The sequence below is a fragment of the Prionailurus viverrinus genome, chromosome B1 (assembly GCF_022837055.1).
Source record: "Prionailurus viverrinus isolate Anna chromosome B1, UM_Priviv_1.0, whole genome shotgun sequence".
NCBI classification, from domain to species: domain Eukaryota; kingdom Metazoa; phylum Chordata; class Mammalia; order Carnivora; family Felidae; genus Prionailurus; species Prionailurus viverrinus.
Genome location: NC_062564.1, coordinates 123937564 through 123957928, shown reverse-complemented (window position 1 = coordinate 123957928; position 20365 = coordinate 123937564). Strand labels below are relative to the sequence as shown.

The 20365-nt window shown below is 34.6% G+C and overlaps 1 non-coding gene and 1 pseudogene across 1 annotated transcript; both read left to right on the top strand.

Annotated features, from left to right (window-relative positions):
* The first annotated feature begins 4011 nt into the window (after nucleotides 1-4011).
* On the top strand, nucleotides 4012-4116 carry LOC125165033 (U6 spliceosomal RNA). The gene has a single exon (XR_007151940.1). It is a non-coding gene; the product is annotated as a U6 spliceosomal RNA (small nuclear RNA).
* Nucleotides 4117-19092: 14976 nt separating this feature from the next.
* On the top strand, nucleotides 19093-19881 carry LOC125164833 (cytochrome c oxidase assembly factor 8-like; annotated as a pseudogene).
* The last annotated feature ends 484 nt before the right edge of the window (nucleotides 19882-20365 follow it).

The window sequence follows — 20365 nt, the reverse complement described above, 5'->3', positions numbered from 1 at the left end:
ATATGGTATAAGAAAGTGGTCCAGGTTCATTCTTCTGCATGTTGCTGTTCAGTTTTCCCAACACCATTTACTGAAGAGACTGTCTTTATTCCATTGGATATTCTTTCCTGCTTTGTCAAAGATTAGTTGGCCATATGTTTGTAGGTCCATTTCTGGGTTCTCTGTTCTGTTCCACTGATCTATGTGTCACTTTTGTGCCAGTACCTTAATGTCTTGATGATTACAGCTTTGTAATACACCTTGAAGTACGGAATTGTGACGCTTCCAGCTTTGGTTTTCTTTCTCAAGATTGCTTTGGCTATTCGAGGTCATTTCTGGTTCCATACAAATTTTAGGATTGTTTGTTCTAACTCTGTGAAGAATGCTTGTGTTATTTTGATAGGGATTGCAGTGAATATGTAGATTGCTTTGGGTAGTATTGACATTTTAACAATATTTGTTCTTCCAATCAATGAGCATGGAATGTTTTTCCGTTTCTTTGTGGCTTCTTCAATTTCTTTCATAAGCTTTCTATAGTTTTCAGTATATAGATATTTCACCTCTTTGTTTAGTTTTATTCCTAGTTATTCTGTGGTTATTGGTGCAATTGTAAATGGAATTGAAATCTGAATTTTTTTCTCATGCTTCATTATTGGTATATAGAAATGCAACCAATTTCTGTACATTGATTTTATATCCTGCGACTTTGCTGAATTCATGTCTCAGTTCTAAAAGTTTTTTGGTGGAGTCTTTTGGGTTTTCCATATGGAATATCATGTCGTCTGCGAAGAGTGAAAGTTTGACTTCCTCCTTGCTGATTTGGATGCCTTTTATTTCTCTGTGTTGTCTGAATGCTGGGGCTAGGACTTCCAACACTATGTTGAATAGCAATGGTGAGAATGGACATTCCTATTGTGTTCCTGACCTTAGGGGGAAAGCTCTCAGGTTTTCCCCATTGAGGATGATATTAGCAGTTGGTCTTTCATATATGATCTTTATGATCTTGAGGTATGATCCTTCTATTCCTACTTTCTTGAGGGTTTTTATCCAGAAAGGATGTTGTATTTTGTCAAATACTTATTGTGATGTATCGCATTGATTGATATGCAGATATTGGGCCAGCCCTGCATCCCAGGAATAAATCCCACTTGATCATGGTGAATAATTCTTTTAATGTATTGTTAGATCCAGTTTGCTAGTATCTTGTTGAGAATTTGCATCCATCTCTATCAGGGAAATTGGTCTATTGTTCTCTTAATTTTTATTGGGGTCTTTGTCTGGTTTTGTAATTAAGGTAAATGCTGGCCTCATAGAATGGGTTTGGAAGTTTTACTTCCATTTCTATCTTTTGGAACAACTTCCAAAAAATAGGTGTCAACTCTTCTTTAAATATTTGGTAGAATTCTCCCTGGAAAGCCATCGGCCCTGGACTCTTGTTTGTCGAGATTTTTGATTACTAATTCTGTTTCTGTACTGGTTATGGGTGTGTTCAAATTTTCTATTTCTTCCTGTTTCAGTTTTGGTAGTCTATATATTTCTAGGAATGTGTCCATTTCTTCCAGATTGCCCAATTTGTGGGCATATAATTGCTCATAACATTCTCTTATTGTTTGTTGGTTGTGATATCTCCTCTTTCATTAGTGATTTTATTTATTTGGGTCCTTTACTTTTTCTTTTTGATCATACTGTCTAGGTAGATCAAATTTTGTTAATTCTTTCAAAGGGCCAGCTCTTGGTTTCATTGATCTGTTCTACTGTTCGTTTTTTTGGGTTTTTTTTTGGGGGGGGGGGTTGTTTTTGTTTTTTGTTTTTTTAATTTCAATAGCATTGATTTCTGCTGGTTTGGGATTTTATTTGCTGTTCTTTTTCCACCTTTTTAAGGTGTAAGGTTAAGTTGTGTATCTGAGACCTTTCCTCCTTCTTTAGGAAGGCCTGGATTGCTATATACTTCCCTCTTATGACCACTTTTGCTGCATCCCAGAGGTTTGGGGCTGTGGTGTTATCATTTTCATTGGCTGCCATGTACTTTTTAATTTCCCCTTTAACATTTTGGCTAACTCATTCATTCTTTAATAGGATGTTCTTTAGTCTCCAAGTATTCATGGTCTCTCTAAATGTTTTCTTGTGCTTATTTTGAGTTTCACAGCATTGTTGTCCGAAAATATGCACAGTATGATCTAGATCTTTTTGTACCTATTGAGGGCTGGTTTTCTTGTGATTAATTGACTTATATATTTGGGCGTTTCCACGTTGGGGGCATAAATATTTACAACTATTATATCCTTGTTGATTTTCTGCTTAGATGATCTGTACCCTTCTTCAACACCCTTTCCCTTTCTCTGTCCTCTTTCCGCAAAAACAACTCCCTACCCTCCATGGCTACATAACACATTTTAAAGAGTACATTTTTAATATTTGTTGAACTTTTTAAAAAGGATAGTAAAATATAAAATGAAACACCAGCAAAGAAATATTGCTTTGATACTAGCTTAGTATTTTAAATATAATGAGAACCAAAATTTTTAAATGTTATGAAACAACGAAGGATTAATGGCTACTCCTTGAGAAAAAGAATGGACCACGTTTATCATAAGTATTCATCTCCTAAAAGTTTTCACAGACAACCACATTTGCTGATAGTTTCTGTTGCTTTTTAAAAAGTATTATTCGGGAGACCTGAGTGGCTCAGTAGGTTAAGTATCAGACTCTTGATTTCAGACAGGTCACGATCATGGTTCATGAGATCAAGTCCCACGTCAGACTCTGCAGACAGTGCAGAGTCTGCTTGGGATTATTTCTCTCCCTCTCTCTCTGCTCTCCCCTGTTCTCTCTCTCTCTCTCTCTCTCTCTCTCTCTCTCTCAAAAATAAATAAATAAATAAATAAACAAACAAACAAGCAAATATATTTTTTTAAAGCAGGCATAAATACCAGATGAAAATGATAGCTAAGTCTCATGTAACCTAAAAAATGATAATTCCAATATTACTTAAAATGTTCCATATTATAGATAAAGATAGAACTTCTCATTTTACTTCATGAAACCAGTATAACTTTAATATCAAAAGGTGATCAAGATTCTACCAAAAAAAGAATAATATAGGTAATCTCTATAATATATATGTAAATATTTTAGTGAAATAATAGCAAATGGGGCACCTGGGTGGATCAGTTGGTTAAGCGTCTGACTCTTGATATCAGCTCACATCATGATCTCACAGTTCATAAATTTGAGCCCAAGTCGGGCTCTGCACTTACAGTGCAAAATTATCAGCGAAATTAGTATATGCTCATATCAATAGATGCAAAAAAGGCATTTGACAAAATCAAAGGACAATTCCTAATAAAAATTCTTCATGTATTGGAAATTGAAGGATATTATTTTAATATAATAAAGAATACTTAAAAAAATTAGAAACAGAAAATATTAAATAGCAAAACACTAGAACTATTCCAGTTGAAATTAAAAAACATGTTTCTATCAAAATCATTAATAATACAATAAAACAAAGTAAATAATGTATTAAATTGGAAAATATATTTTTGCCTTTGTTGTGATCAGATAACAAAATGACACAGGAAAATGTGTTAAAATTACCCTAGAATTAATAAGAGAAATAAGTAAAGTGACCGGGTTCAAGTTAAATATATAAAAACCAGTAATTTTTTAATCTATACTAATAAGTAACTAAAAAGGAAATTATAAAAAAATCATTTGCAATAATGAAAAAATTATATACATAGAATTATGCAATAGGAAACTCATAGAACCTAAATACAGAAGATGTAAACAATGGAAAGATACCAAAGTTAAATGGGAAGACAATATCATAAAAATATCAATTAGGCTATTGGCCTAAAAATAGACAAATAGATCAAAAGAACTAAAGAAAAATTCCAGAAATGTTTTCCAATTTATGTAGCCATTTAATATAAGACAAATGTATTTTAAGTGAGAAACAAATCAACTCCTTAATAAATTCTGCTGACACAAATGACTACCCAATTTAAACGACAGTAGAATTTACCCCTATATTTCACATTTAAAAAATAGTTTCCAGTTGGAACAATATAGAGAAGATTTGAATGGCCCCTGTGCTAGGATGGCATAACAATCCATGAAGCATTTCATATTTGGGGCCATTAAGGAGGGCACTAATTATGATGAGCACTGGGCGTTATACATAAGTGACAAATCACTAAATACTACTGCTGAAACCAATGCTACACTACACGCTATATGTTAACTAACTTGAATTTAAATAGATCTTAGAAGAAAAAAATAAAAATAATTTCCAGATTTTTTAAGATGTAAATGTAAAACATGGAACATTAAAATTCATGTGTAAAAATCTAGAAAATTATATGTATGGGCAAGGGAGAGCTTAACCCCTAGAGACAAAAACTTAGAGAAAAGATAGTCCTTATATGACAATATCAAAATTTAAAAGGAGATGCATATCAGAATGAAGTGAAATACTACTTTTTTAGTCATCATAATGACAAAGATTTAAAAGACCAATGAAATATTTTCTGGGAAGATGCAAGAAAATATAATTTCATAATGGATAAATGTGAACTATTACTTTTTTGTAAAGCTATCTGTGAATATGCCATAGATATCCCATAAAACTTAAATACTATATCATAAAATGATATACATACATACATTTATCCATATATTTAAACAACCTTTGTACTGTGTAAAAAGTAAACAACGATAAAAAATGAAATACCTATTAATGAAGGGAATGACTGAATCATGTCACCATAAAATACTATGCAGACATTTTAAACATTGAATTAAAGTCATTGCAGTTAGTTGGCATGATTTCCATCAGGTATTGTTAAGAAGAACAAGATTCAGACAAATGTGAGACATCATTTTTCTAAAACCAAGAATTACCCCGCCCCCCAAAACCACTGTACATGTTAAATGTATATGTGCTTGTATATTTATGTATATGATTAAGCATGGAGTAAATATGAAAGGATGCATATTTGGACATGAATAGATTACCTAAGTTGGGGAGAAAATGTGGGCCAAGGAGGGGAAGAATAAGGAAGGAATAAATATCACATTTATTCATTGTTTATAAAATAAGAGAAATGCTTCAGGATTATTTAATAAAATTTAATATGTGAAACTTTGGTTGAAAGAGACAAAACAGGGGGTGGGGGGAACAGGCAGAACTGTGAAATGTTTACATTGTTTTAATGCCATGAATGAGGTAAAGCAAGAACATGGTGAAAGGTAAATCAGGTCATATTTCCAGTAAAGGTTGCAACACACATGCATATACCATTTGGGCTCATTTGAGAAATATGTATCTTCCCACTTGATTCAAATGATACCTTGATGAGAAAAATCCAATGCCAAATGAGGTAAAGAGTAATCGGAGGCAGAGCCATATGTGGTCTTGTGAGGTCCATCATGGGGAAAGATGTGGAGAGGCAGTTGGAGAGGTTTTACCACAAAAATGTTGGGTCATGAAGGAAATTAAGTTATGTAAAAATGGGTTAAGTAAGTTTGCATACTGAGGAGTTTCTCAGGAAGGGACAGATAACATGTTTCTATTACCAACTTTGTCCAAAATCAGTCTGCGTAATAAATCACCTGCCTGAAAAGCAGTGGCAACTGCTTGCTCATTCTTCTGTTGTTACTCTGGAAATTGGGTTTGAGATCCAGACAGATGCTGCAACCTGATCCTTAGATTGCTTTCCCTGTCCTTATCATGGGTTACTCTGGGTTGGGTCCTCCTATAATGGATAGTTCCAGTTAACAATTTACTGATCATATGCTTTTAATGGTGAGAAAATAAGGCACACAAATAACAAATGCAATACTTTTGTTTAAAAAAGTGTGAGTAACATGGCAAGGTATTTAACTTTTTTTTCAAGAAAGTAAAATGAAGACAAAATGAAAAGTCTTTTAAACTGTGATGTGTGCTTTTTAAAGATTAGAAATCAGTAAATTTGACACTTCTCATCATTTAAATTCAGTACATTAAAAATGGAAACTACATGGTAGTGAGGTACAAATCTCATCTGGCTCAACTTATAAATTGTTGATAAAAAATTTAAGAATATATTTACATGGCATTTTAAAAAGCCTACTGTCTTGCATAATAGTCCCAAAGGAGCTTATTATAGTTTTAGAAGATTCTCCATTATTAGAATTCTGTTTCAGCATTGTACAGTGTTTTACTAAATATATGTATCTATATTCTTCTGTTATGTAGACCATATTAAATTGATTTGCAGTTCTCATTCATTAAGTCTTCTGACTAAAATCTCATACTCTAAAAATAATTACCTTAAATATTATCAGCCTTAAAAAGGAAGGAAACCCTATCACACGCTTATGACATGGATGAAACTTGAGGACGTTATGCTAAGTGAAATAAGACAGTCACAAAAAGACAAATACTATATGATACCACTTATATGAGGTATCTAAAGTAGTCAAATTCATAGAAACAGAAAGAAGAATGGTGGCTGCCAGGAGCTGGTAAAGGAGGAAATGGGGAGTTGTTTAATGGATACAGAGATCCATTTGGAAAGATGAAAAAGCTCTGGAGATACCTTGCACGACAACATGAATACACTTAATACTGAACAATAGTTCATTACTTAAACTATTTAACACTAAAAAATAGTTAAGATGGTAACTTTTATGTGTTTTTTTTTACCATGATTAAAAATAAAAAATAAGGTTATGATCTTAAAATACACAAGTGTTTATGAAATTTCAAATGTGTTTGATGAAATATACTTTCTTCTCATGGTTGTAATATAAAGGATTTGTTGGTAACATGTCTTTACCTGGGTGAAGGAAAATTCTACTAAAGCCCAGTAAATAAGGTAACAAGTATTTATTAATTCCTTGTTATAAACAAGATATTGAGAGGTATACAACACATTTTTGTAGATACATAGATAGATGATATAGATATGGATATAGATATAGGTACAGTAGTTGGTGCAAATCCTAAAAACGTTAATAAGTGGCAATTCAAGATACAAAAATGTCAAGAAAATAATAGAAGTCACAAGATGGTGCATGATCAGTAGTTAAGGGAAGGTTACTAGATAAAAGAAATCTTTAGCCTAATTGAACTGGCTGAATAACTAACACAAGTGATATGCATATGTCCCACATATACAGTAGAGAGTTGAAGACATTTTTCCTAACATATTTGTGGTTAAAAGGAACTAATATTCATTATGTCATATTTTATACAACTATTTGATAAGGTATCTGAATTTATCTTTCTTTGCTTCCTCCTCTACTTTTTTTTTTTAGCATATGAAAATTAAGTCTCCAAAAGTAATCCAGTAATTCCAAACTCACACAAACCCAAACCTGGATAAATGTGACTCCAAAACTTTCTGTCAAATTAATTTCAGCTACTAGGACATTAAAATATAATCTTTCATTTTTCTGCCTTCTCCCTCACATTTCCCCCTGTTTATTCTAATATACCTCAGGCACCTCTTTTCCCCTCTTATCAAAACACAAGCACACAAACCCACACACAACTCTGCTTACCCCAGTTCTTGGGATAGAGCCTGAGGTGGCAACATAATCAGATAGGAAAAGTAAAGGAGAGAAGAATCTTCAGGCCCCATTCTTGAAGGTCATCCCATTCGCCACCAACTACCAAGAATCTCATTATCTAGTGGTCTTTTAGTCATTCTTCTTATTCCTACTCTCCACTAATACACTTCACAGAGAATGTTATAATAGGTGTGGTAAACATATCTTAGGAAATCCTTGGAATGACCACACCAATTCCTAGGTATTTGCTAGAATTCTTTCCTGTGCCCGGAGTACACTCTTCCAGTAACATGTGTCCTAAATTTATTTTCATTTTTGCACTCATTTTTATCTGTAATATGTAGGGGTTGGAAAATGATTTCTAGACTCATTTTTTAATCTGTAATATTTAAGATTCTGGAAACTGAAAAATTTTTTAAAAACAAGTTTTTTCAAAAAGGGCACTAGATGGCACAATTTTACCAATTTATGCTAATAAAGTCATTCATCCTCGTATTCACAAATAAAATAATTTCATTTTATAAATAGTTACATGTAAATAATAGGAAACCTGTATAACAATAAAGAGAAAAGTTCTTGACAATATAATATTTCCAATATACCATGTTTTATGGCCTTATTTATGAACATAGCAAGCAGAATTCTAGCATTGGATGAATAATTTAAGTAACCCAGAGAGAACAGCCATCTCTATAGTGAAATACACCAAAAACCTATGGATGTTTAACATTCATGTCTATCAAATGTACATTTTTATAGTATTACTAATATATAATAAAACACTATAATATAGTAAAGTGGACTGATGATTCCACTGACTTTGAATGCTTAAAACCAGATGCTAGTGAATGTTTCTTACTTCACTGCTTGCCTTAAGCTCATTATATCCAGTTAGGAACCTTGTCTCCTCATGGTTAAAAATGAATAAATTCATCCAGTAACAATAGAAAATGACTAAGGTCTATTCAATTTAGTAGCCAGTTGACCTTTTATCTGCTAAAAGTACCATATTTAGAACAAAAGTCCCAGATCTACCTAATGTTTTCACTATCACTTCATTTTCTGGAATTATTTATATTTCACAAAGTTTATCAGTTCTTGAACTGTATCTTGACATACAGGACAGCACATCAGCCAAATAAACAATGTACACCTCACCTGGACAGTCTCCCAACCCTGGCTCAGGTTCTTGGAGGAGTCTTGCCTAATTACCTAGTGTATACTTCTACCAGATGGTACAATCAACTGTGGTAAATCCTTATTTAAGAGACTAATAGGGAAATGTCTCTACTTTTGCCTAATGAAAAAGTTCTCCTGTTTAGAGGAAAGTCATCATCATGGACAAAAGAAACAGCTTCTAGAGGATCACATATGAAAAGAGGAGTAGGGAAAATGACACCTACATTGTTAGCTACACTGGGCTACTCTAAATATTAACAGAGTAAATATAGCCAAATTGCCCTTACATTTGAACAAACCAGGCAAAGCAGTGTGGTGAATGGCCTGAGGGAGTAAGAGAACAAGAAGTTGGATAATTACTAGAGAGGACCTCTTGAAGCAATACTGGAGATCCTTGAAAGTTAATGATTCCATGAATAGCTCATCAATGGTAATGCTAAGTGGACAATGATTTCTTATAGAAAGTTGCTCCCAGACATCAAAGATGACTTACCCTATAACCGCTGAACAAATATCAGCAGTATCTGCCAAATTCTACTACATGTTTCACATAAAGATATGAAAGAAATTCCAAATTCGAAACCATAACACTGTTGCCAACCATCAGCCCAACAAGTTAATCAGCTGTCTTTTTTTAAGATCGGTTACCATGATAGGATAGGAAAGATAGATTCTGTTCTTTTTGTTCTCAAATGCTAGGCTTCACTTCAAAAAGTCTTTTTTCTCTTCCCTTAAAATAATGTTTAACTGATATTGTAACCAATGTGTACTACCCACTGTGATAAATAAGGAGGAAAATAGAGTAATAACAGGATATACTGTTCTTCGTAAGAAATGTGTGTATGTATGTATATATATAGGGAGAGAGAGAGGGGGAGAGAGAGAGAGGGAGACTAGAGAGAATATATGAGCCCATTTAGCACTTCTCAAGAGAAGCATTATACTGTGAGTACATAGTGGACATTATTGTCTATTCCCCAACATGTCAATTCCACTGCAGAAAACTATCTGAGTAAACTATAGTAATTCATTCCCTTTGACAATGATTAATTCAGAAAGGGTTTGTGACCCAACTATGGCTATTGTAGGCGTAATTCTAAAATGAGTCCTTAAAGATTTCTCACCCTAATCCCTGAAGCCTATGAACATGGTAAGATGTCACTTTCATGCTTGTGTTCTCTTCTTTGGCACAGTCTTAAGGAAGAGAAATTATCTGGGCAAGCTTAAAATCTAGTCACACAAGCTCTAAAAAGCAGAGGGGTTTCTTCAGATGATAGCAAAAAAAGTCAGAGATGGGGCACCTGGGTGGCTCAGTTGGTTGAGCGTCCGACTTTGGTTCAGGTCATGATCTCAAGTTCAAGCCCCACATCGGGCTCTATGCTGACAGCTCAGAGCCTGGAGCCTGCTTTTAGATTCTGTGTCTCCCTCTCTCTCTGCCCCTTCCCTGCTCGCTCTCTCTCTCTCTCTCAAAAATGAATAAACATTTAAAAATTTTTTAAAAAGAAAGTCAGAGATTCAAAACAATAGGATAGAAGAGAACCACTTGACGAGGAATGCAGACATCCCCAAATTACTCAGATCCACCCCTTAGCTAATAGCCAGCAAGGAAATGAGGATGTTGGTCTTATTACCACAGGGAACTAGATTTTGTGAACAATCTGAATGAGCTTGGAAGTGAGTTTTTCCTCAACTCTTCCAGAAAGAAGCCCAGCATCCTCTACAAACTGGACATTAGCCTTGTGAGTTTCTAAACACAGAACCCAGTAGAGCCCACCCAGATTTCTATCCTATAGAACTATGAGATGACAAATGAATGTTGCTATAAGCTACTAAGTTTGTGGCCATTTGTTATGACAGCAATAACAAATTAATCCAGTGGCCAAAGAATTGTAAAATATAGTCTACTAGTGATTCTGAGGAAATTGTATTTCTACAAGAGAGCCACAGGACAAAATGGTGTCTCTTCTTTTTTTGAATGTTACTATGTCCAGACCTAATGGGCAGAACTAACTTGTGGATATATAGAATTATGTTGTTGAAATTCCTAAAACTAAATCACCCTTAAAATCACAGAATAAATGTACTTGATAATAACGTATGGGACATAAGCATATTAGAAAATAGAGTAAACCTATGTCTTCATGCTACTGAAGAGACTAACCTTGGAGCTGACCCTACTTCAGGAATAACAGATATGTGAGATAATCTTTTTGTTGTTTAAGCCAGTTGGAGGGAAGATTTCTGTTAGGGACAAAATATTTTAACTGATAAGACATTGATATAAAACTAGTATAGTTACATCTGGAGACCCAGTGTTAAGTAAAAGAACACTGAAATGAGAGACTTGAGATAACATATATCCAGCTGTAGTTATGTATTTATTTAATTTCTCATACATTTATGAAAGTATTTAATTTTCTCCCCTTTTTAATTTATATATCTAATGAAATAGAAAACATTGAAAAGAAGATCATATGGAAGAGATTTCTGTGATGACATAAAAAATTTATACCTAATATCAATACAGCTTGTTAAGAAATTTCAAGTTTGGCCAACAAAAGTGATGCTTTATTTCCATGTTGTGAAATACCAAAACATTGTCAATACATAGACATTTGTAACTAGTTAGTTATCTAAGTATGAAAGGAGGTATCGAGATTGGGATAGAGATTTGGAAGTCAGCATATGAGAGGTGCCTGGGTGACTCAGTCAGTTGAGTGGCTGACTTTGGCTCAGGTCATGATCTCACAGTTTATGAGTTCAAGCCACACGTTAGCCTCTGCACTGGTAGCACAGAGCCTGCTTGAGATTCTCTCTCTCACCTCTCTCTCTGCCCCTTCCCCACTCATGCTTTTTTTCCCTCAAAATAAACTTTAAAAAAAAAGGGAAGAGAGATTAATGGTCACCCAACATAAGACAAAAAGAGACAAACAGTGCCTGAAGATAGGAAGAACCCTCAGACACAACTAAGATTAAAGACCTGTAGGCAAAAGAGGAGGATCCTGTGAATGAAAATAATAATATTGGTTAGGCATATGTGATTAGAATCAGAATAAATAATGTCAGGAAAGCTAAAAGCATAGAGGATGGAGCTTTGAGAACTGTTTGTCCAACAATCAGAAGTAGAAGAGAGATTCAGTAAGATAAAGATTGAAGTGGATTGTCTGAATTTGGCATTTTTAATGCATTATTTATTTCAGTACAAATAATCTCAGTCATGGGGTGAAGAAGGTGGGGGATAAGCAGAAGCCAGATTGCTGTGAGTTGAGCAGTGGGAGGGACACTTCATCTCCTGAGACTGGAGGGAAGGAAATAAGGATCAATGCAGATGTTTATCACAATGGAAATATGCAAATGAAGGCACATGGAAATAATACAACAGCAGGGTACCTAAGCTCAAGTGAAGTAATTACAAGGAGAACAATGCTCAAAAGATTTCCTAAAACACCATCTTACACAATCAGAATAGTTATCGATGTCCAGAATATGATACCAACCTCAGTGTAGCTATAAGTAAAACATTAATTTACTTTCTGCAATTGTCAGTACAGAATGCTACTGGGGGTGTTCTCTAAAGAATTTGGATATGAGTTAAATAAGATTGTCTTCAAAGAATAAAACTATGTACTTACATATAATTCATTTATAGGCAAAGTCACCTGAAAGAATCCTTGCCAAGTCAAGCCTGTAATATTTGAGGTAACTTATTGAATATATTAACATACTAATGAAAGAATGTATCCATAAAAAAGGGAAGGAAGTATTGATTGGCTATGGAAGGAAATAAAAAGCAAATCACTCAGGCAAAGCCACCCTAATACAGAGATGAATATTTTTGTCTTGCTGGCCAGGCTATTCCTGGTGGGAAGACCAATAGAGAAAATATATGCACAAAAATTATTATAATTCAACCTATAGATAGAGTACCATGGTAATTAAGAGGAAAGGAGATGACTTCTAATTGATCAGTGATATATGAAGACTGAAGCAGGGAAGAATGAAATGTCAGGAATATGGAAGAATTTGCTATTGTTCTATAATTTTTTCATTTCTGTGTTTTATTTTCTCAACCAAGTTACCAAGTTCGTTCTGGTCAGGGACTCATAGATCGCAAAACAAAAAACAAAAAACAAAACAAAACAAAATCTCAACACCACTTGCTCTAGAGTAGGATTACAACTAAACTCCTACAGGTTTGCCAGCAAATATGTAGAATATACTCTTTCCAATGACCTCATGGGAATTTCTGTCAACTTGGCACCTCATATGGAATAGTATCAAAGCTCTTACTTCTGGGGTGCTGGCTGGCCCAGTGGGTAGAGTATGTAACTCTCATCTCAGGTTTATGAGTTCAAGCCCCACATTGGATGTAAAGTTTACTGGGAAAAAAAGTAGAAGAAGGAGAAGGAGAAGGAGAAGGAGAAGAAGCTTACTTCTGATTTCCAGAGCAGGTTTACAAAGTACACAGAGCTACTTACAGTTGATATCTTGAGGCCGTGAAAAGAAGTGGCAAGTAATTAAGCCAAAGTTATGCAACCTGTGAGATCAAAGACCCACCACAAAGATAGGACAGGACAATCTTCATGTACCAAATATTTGTTACGGATCTGCTGAATGCTAGGTCTTGATCTAGGCACTACAGAAACAGAGACATAAGAACACATTATCCTTAGTGTCAAGGACATGACAGTCTAATGCAGAGATAAGTGAACTACAGCCCATATTCCATACTCCATTCACTGCCTGTTTTTACAATAAAGTTTTATTGTAACAGTCACACATTCATTTTCATATTATTGATGAATGCTTTCCAGCTACAACAGAGCTAGATAGTTGCAAAAACAAGCCATATAGCCTTCAAAACTATATATATATATATATATATATATATATATATATATATATATTACAATTTTTCTAAACTATTTGAAAGAAGTTGCAGACATCATTCCCCTTAACCCCTAAATCCTTCAGTATATATTTTCTAACAAGGGAATTCACTCACATAACCATAATAAAATGATCAAAATCAGGGCATTTAACCTTGAACAATATTATTTAAATTGAAATTTTACCAGTTCTTATGTTCTTATTTCATTTATATATAAAAAAAAAAATCTGGTGCAGAATCCAGTCTGGATTACACTTTACATTTAGTGTTTATGTCTCTTTTGTCTCTTCTTTACCCTAAAATAATTCATTACTCAGGGAGCCTGGGTGGCTCAGTCAGTTAAGTGTCCAACTTCAGCTCAGGTCATGATCTCACAGGTTGTGGGTCTGAGCCCCACATCAGGCTTTGTGCTGACAGCTCAGAGCCTGGAGCCGGCTACAGATTCTATGTCTCCATCTCTCTCTGCCCCTCTCCTACTCACTCTCTCTCTCTCTCTCTCTCTCTCTCTCTCTCTCTCTCTCAAAAATAAATAAATATTAAAGTTTTTTAAATAAGTCATTAGTTTTTCATGATATTGATATTTTTTTAAGAGTATATAGACCAGTTATACATCCTCACTTTCAGTTCATCTAATGATTAGATTCAGGGTATGCATTTTTGGCAGGAATACTATGAATGTGATCCTATGTTCTTACCAGTATTTCACATCACAAGGCACATGATGTTGACTTTTCCCACTATTTATGATGTTAACTTTTTAAATGTTTATTTATTTTTGAGAGAGCACAAACTAGAGAGGAGAAGAGAGAGACAGAGGGAGACATAGAATCTGAAGCAGGCTCTGGGCTCTGAGCTGTCAACACAGAGCCCAATGCAGGGCTCGAACCCAAAAACTGTGAGATCATGACTGAGCCACGGTCAGACACTTAACTGACTGAGCCACCCAGACACCCTGGTAATGTTAACTTTGATTGCTCAGTTAAGGTGACGTTTGCCAAGTTTCTTCATTATAAACATACTAGTTTTCTTTCTGTTATTAATTAGTAATTTGTCATTAGAAACTTTAAGACCATGTAGATATCCTATTCTTTATCAATGGGATAGTTTCAGTACCCATTGTTGATTCATACCTGAATCAGTTGTCACCTAATAATAGATTGTTTACTACCCATTGGAGAGGAATAGTCAAAAAGGCAATGGGCAGACTCCTTAAACTCATAGTATCATCTGCCCCTGACAGACAGTTGAACTAAAAACTTCAGGTACCTTTTAGACCAAAAATGAGAATTAAGTTGGAGACTTAAAAGGAAGCAGATATGTCAAATGTATTAGAACCTGCTGCTATTATAGCTATCACAGCCATTAATGAGAAGAGGCCCGCATACTAGTTTAGAATGATTCATTAAATAGTTAAGCTCTACTTGAAAGGAAAACTTACGCATATATCCCTGACTTGTGGATTTCTCAGGCAAATCAAAGAAAACAGAAAGAAATATTAGGACCAAACATTTAACTTAAGATGCTTTTTGTCTTAAACTTTATCAAAAACAAAGTGACACAGTTATAGGATCAGCATGAATTTAACTCAGATTGAGAAGGGGCTTATCCATGGTTTGTGCTCAGAAAGAAAAGGAGGATGTTGTAGGTGAGGGAAAATCTTTTCTTCTACCCATCTTAGTTTTTCTAGCTATGGTCCTACAAATTAGACTGATCAAAAACAGATTAATAAGAGAAAAACAAGGTTATTAACATGTGCATTGTGCATATACCCAGGGGAGTACTCAGTGATGGGTAAACCCCAAATGATTGGTTGGAACTTGAGTTTAAATACCACCCAAGAAAAAGGAGTTTGGGGCATTTGAGAAGGGGAGGCCAGTTATGTGAAAGTGACTAAGAAAAGTATGGTACACAGGGATTGTTGGATGAGATTTGTTATGCAGATTAAAATTGGTGCCTTCTCAAATGGCCAGTTGTTAAAGGTCCTCCTCTTACTGGTAGGAGAGATTGAGGACATCTCTAGAAATAAACATTTCCTTTATATAGCATGGTATGTTAACCAACTGGAATTAAAATAAAAACTTAAAAGAAAAGAATGTCCTTTATCAATGTAATTTCCTTTACAATAATAAAACTTGTGTCCTGTTTTTAGGGCTTTTCCTGCATCTGCTAGTTTTCAATGGTCTTTACTTCAAAATAATCCATATGCCAAAGAGGTGTATTTTGTGGTGGCATATTTGGATACTCCTCAATATTTATAAGGGACTAGGAATTCTACTGGTTCCTGCAGTAGTGGGAAGAGAATCCATCTCAAGCTGCCAGAACCTAGTTTTGCAAATAGAGTTCGATGTTCTTTACTCTTTCCCTCCATGAGATGGGTAGCAAAGAACATGCCTACAAGGCTTCTTCAGGTCATACCCAGTATTTTAGGCAAAGCATGATGCTGGAAAACTATAAAGGATTGACACAAATGAGATGACCTTGAGAAATTTTAGGGATAAATATTATTCAATTTTTTTCGATTTGTTTTTATTGTGGTAAAATACATATGATGTAAAATTTACCATCTTGATAATTATTAAATGTACAGTTCAATGGTATTAGATACATTCAAAATATTTGTTGTGCAGCCATCACCACTATCTCTATAACTCTTTTTATTTTGTAAACCTGAAACTCTATACTCATTAAAAACAAAAACAAACACAAACAAACAAACAAACAAAAACAAAACTCTTCATTCGCCCCTTCCCCTAGCCGCTGGAAATCACCATTCTACTTTCTGTACAATGGCTTTGACTACTCTAAGTATTTTATGTAAGTGAAATCATATAGTACTGTCTTTTTGTGACTGGCCTATTTTATTTAGTATAATGTACTCAAGGTTAATCCATGTTGTAGCATGTGTCAAAATCTCCTTACTTTTTAAGGCTGAATAATATTTCATTGTATATGTGTACAACATTTTGCTTATCCATTCATCAGTTGATGAGCACGTGGATTGCTTCCACATTTTAGCTATTGCGAATAATGCTGCATCATACATGGGTATACAAATATCTCTGAGATTCTGCTTCCAATTCTTTTGGATATATACATAGAAGTAGAATTGCTGGATCATATAGTAATTCTATTTTTAACTTTTTGAGAAACCATCATACTGTTTCCACAGAAGTTGTCCCATTTTAGACTTCTACCAATAATGTACCAGGGTTCTAATTTCTTCAAATCTTAACAGCCATCATAATGGATATGAGATAGGATTTCATTATAGTTTTGATTTGCATTTACCTAATGATTGATTATGTTGAGCATCTTTTCATATGCTTATTGTCCATTTGTAATCTTTCTTGGAGAGATGTCTATTCAAATTCTTCACTCATTTTTGCATTGCATTGTTTGGTTTGCTATTTACTGAGTTTCAGGAGTTCTCAGTGTCGTCTGGATATTAATCGTTTATCAGATACGATTGCTAAATATTTTCTCCCATTCTGTGTGTTGCCTTTTTACTCTGTTAATATTGTCTTTTGATGCATTATTTTTAAAAATTTTACAAAGTTCAATTTGTCTTTTTTTTTTTATGTTTTGTGATCTTGGTGTCATATCCAAGAAATCATTGCCAAATCTAATATCGCGAAGCTTTTGCCCTGTTTTCTTCTGAAAGTTTTTTAGTTTTCAGTTTTACATTTAGATCTTTGATCCATTTTCAATTACATTTTGTATATGGTTGGGTAAGCGTCCAACTTCATTCTTTTGCATACGGATATCCAGTTTTACCAACACCATTTGTTGGAAAGATTGTCCTTCCGTTGAATGGTCTTGGTACCCTTGTCAAGAGTCAGTGAACCATATATAAGAAGGTTTATTTCTGGGCTATCAATTCTATTTCATTGATAATTATGTCTGTCTTTATGCCAGTACCATGCTGCTTGGATTACTGTTGCTTTATAATAAGTGTTGAAGTCAAGAAATGTGAGTCCTCTAGCTTTGTTCTCCTTTTTCAAGATTGTTTTGGCTACTTGGGATCCCTTGAGATTTGATATGAATTTTAGGATGGGTTTTTCTATTTCTGAAAAAAACATTGCTAGGATATTGATAGGGATTGCATTGAATCTGTAGATTTCTTTGGGTGGTATTTACATCTTAACAAAATAAATCCTCCAATCCATGAACATGGGATGTGTTTCCATTTATTTATGTCTCCTTAATTTCTTTCGGCAATGTTTTATAGTTGTCATTGTACAAATCTTTCATGTTCTTGGTTGATTCCTAAGTGTTTTATTCTTTTTGGTGTTATTATAAATGAAATTGCTTGCATAATTTCCTTTTCAGATTGTTCATTGTTAATGTATAGAAATGCATCTTATTTTTATGTGTTGACATTGTATCCTGCTACTTTGTAGAATTTATTAGTTCTAACGGGTTTTTTTGTAGAATCTTTAGAGTTTTCCACACATATGATCATATCATCTGCAAACAGAGATAATTTTACTTCTTCCTTTTCAATTTGGGTGCCTTGTATTACTTTTTCTTGCCTAATTTCTCTGGTTAAAATTTTTGATGCAATTAACTCAAAGTTTTAAAGAAGTTTCATAACTTCATAAATTCTTCATTGCTTATTAAAAGGCTTAGGTTGTCTTGTTTTGTTTTGGTTTGGTTTTTCAGACCTTGTCATTAGTCAAGCACTCTTAAGAGTTGGAGGCAGTGCTAGGGAGTAAAAAAAGTAAAGTATTTCAGATATCGTTCAGAGCCATCAATCAAAGGACACCCTCACATGTGCTCGGGAGAGCTCAAATAAGCAAGAGTTTTCTGCATTGATCTTTTTGACTAAACCCATAAAGTCAACTCATAATCCAGTATAAAGGAGTATTATATTTAAAAACAATTTGTAGAATGAGAATTAACAATCATAGAGTGCATAATCTATGAGTTAGCACTATATATCTTTAGAAGAATCATGTATGGTTTTATTTACAAAAGAGAAAACTAAAGTTCAAAAAGATTGAGTGACTTATAAGTTACAGGGCTAAGATAAAAGCCCAGTTCTGAATCTAGAATCCTTTTCACAGTGCTACAGTGCTTATGTATTACTCTTATACTAGCAGGTATCTGTTTGAGAACAACCAAGAAAAGGAAATGACTGAGGTCAAAATAATTTATAAAGTGACTTTAAAATGCTTTTTGTACAACTTTTAAATTTGAGTTTTGGTTGTAAGAACTTTCAGTTCATGAAAAGAAATTGTTCCATACACCACTGCAATAGTACTAATAGCTATTAAATACTAATAGTTATGTCTAGTTATTATTGCTGTAGAACACTCAGTAGCTTCTCTACAGTAAAGGCATTTAACAGGGATGGAATTCATCAAACTGGGAGTAACTACACAGATATAAAAACAAAAGAATGCAAAAATTAAAATAAGACGTGCTACAGTAATGGGATTGTGTATGATTTCACTTTCTTTTAACAAATAAAAATCACTGCCATGGGCCACAGGCAGCCGATCAGGCAAGTCAGGGTGGCCTTGTGGCGGTGGAAGGAGGCCTCTTCTCCCTCAGCTCTGGGAGCCTTCCCTGGCCTCAGCTGTCAGCTCCCCCCCCCGCCCCCGCCCCCCCCCCCCACCGAGCCCAAGGTGGAGTGCAGGGATGGGGCACCAAGCTGGGTCTCAGGATTCTGACCTTCAAGAAAATCCTTCCATGATTGGACAGGACCCCTGGGGTAAACATTGCAAACCTTCAACCTGTTCACTATTACGTCTTCAAAAATGAATCACCATTAGAACAAAAGCTAAGAGAATTAAGACAAGAAACACAAGAATGGAACCAAGAGTTCTGGGAAAACCAGAATTTGACATTTCGTAAGGAAACAGAAGAATTTATTTGCTCAAGACTGAAAGTTAAAGGCCTGGAACTGAGAGCCAGATCAGGTCAAAATGCAACATTTGACCAGAAAAAATGGCTGACTTTTACAAGGAATTTTTAAGTAAAAATTTTCAGAAGCACATGTATTATAACAGTGGAGCAACCGTCACTGTGTGCCTCTGCCAGATGCAGGAGGAGGTGCTGAGTTGTACAGCACCTGTGAGGTATTCTTACCAAAAAAATGGAGTGAAATCTAGTGAGACCTCCAAACTTAATACCAGTTCACAGGAAAAAGAGACTGGTAGAAGTATGATTTTGCTATCACCTTCTTCATGGGAAAAGTGGCCCTGGAGAGGGTTTGGAACAATCTTACACCAAACAAAAGAAAACCAGCACTTAGAAGCCTACCCTGAACCACCCACCGGTGTCCAAGTTTCCAGGAGAAGCAGCTATTTTGGGAGTTCATTTACAAGGGCTCTAAAAACCTGTTAGGGAACTGAGTCCTACACCTTTTTTATGGGGGCCCCTTGGCTTATGTCAGCACAGGGTGGACTGGAAGAGGAGTCCTGGTAAGCAGGGGGCCATGTGACTCTGTCCCCACTGTGGATTCCAAGCTGGTCCTGGGTCACAGACATGATATCAAATAAAACCCAAGCACTGTGTAAAAATAAATAAGTAAATAAATAAAAGTAATTTGTCGCTATTATCATGGTTATTTTTAATAAATAAACATCAGGGAGAAAAATACTTCTATGGAATTTGCTTGTGAATTGCTCTTCTAGCCTCATTAAAAAAATTATTTTCCTAAGCCTCGGAACTAATTGAATTCTGAATAAACTTACTCCATTACTTAGAATTAATTTTTTGGACTCTTTTTACAATGCAAATCTTTTGGTC